Source organism: Solanum stenotomum, unplaced genomic scaffold (assembly GCF_019186545.1).
Source record: "Solanum stenotomum isolate F172 unplaced genomic scaffold, ASM1918654v1 scaffold7484, whole genome shotgun sequence".
NCBI classification, from domain to species: Eukaryota; Viridiplantae; Streptophyta; class Magnoliopsida; order Solanales; family Solanaceae; genus Solanum; species Solanum stenotomum.
Window position 1 is genome coordinate 6,250 of NW_026036724.1, and position 983 is coordinate 7,232.

Consider the following 983-nt stretch of genomic DNA (forward strand, 5'->3'; position numbering starts at 1 on the left):
TGAATAGTAATGAGCGAGTCGAATTAAATATGAGTCGATCAAAAAATGAATTAAACAAAAATGGATAAGTTTAAATTACTCGACACGACTCACATTTTAAATGGGTAAAACGAGCTACTCAATGAATAATATGGATATCTATATTTACACATATTATAATAGAAATCTTGTTAAAAGCTTTAAAAACAAAAACAAAAATTAAAGTATTTTTTGTCACTTCACTCCACCCCTACCAGCCCCCCCCCCCCCCCCTATCCCAAAAAAATGTAAAAAAAAATTACCACCCCCTCCACACCCCATCCAAAAAAAAATTAACAAAATTTTAAATTTTTTCCAAATTTTTTTTTTGAATAAAATTTTTTACCAACTCACCCCCACCCCCCTATCCCAAAAAAAAAAAATGTAAAAAAAAGAAAAGAAAAAAGACTTTGGTACTACCCCATCCTTTTATCACTTCTTTTTTTGTGTGAATTAGGAGTGTGCATAAATCGAATCGACTGATAAACCGAACCGAGATAAGTGTTATTGATTTATTGTTATTGGGTTAACAGTTTCTTAATGATTTTATAAAAAAAATTATCGGGTTATCGGTTCGGTATTGGTGTTCAATATTGGGTTATTGGGTAAACCAATAACCCATTAAGAGTTAAGACTATAGTAATTTACTATTTTTACATATACATACATATTAGTAAATATTAATCTCAATATCTTAATAGTTATGTCTTTGTCATTTAGCCATCAATTCATACTTCGTTATGACTTTGAATTCACAACTTTACATTATACAAACCGTCAAAACATAAAGTAAGAACCATATTCCTCTTGATTTCTCTTTGTCTTACACATGTATAGTTCTTTTCATGTTTGTTATTATTATTTCTATTTTATGAGCTTTTGTAAAGTTACATTATTGTCTTGTTGTGTCAAATTTATTAGAGAAACCATATATTTGTTTTATAAGCATTTTCTTATTGGTTAAA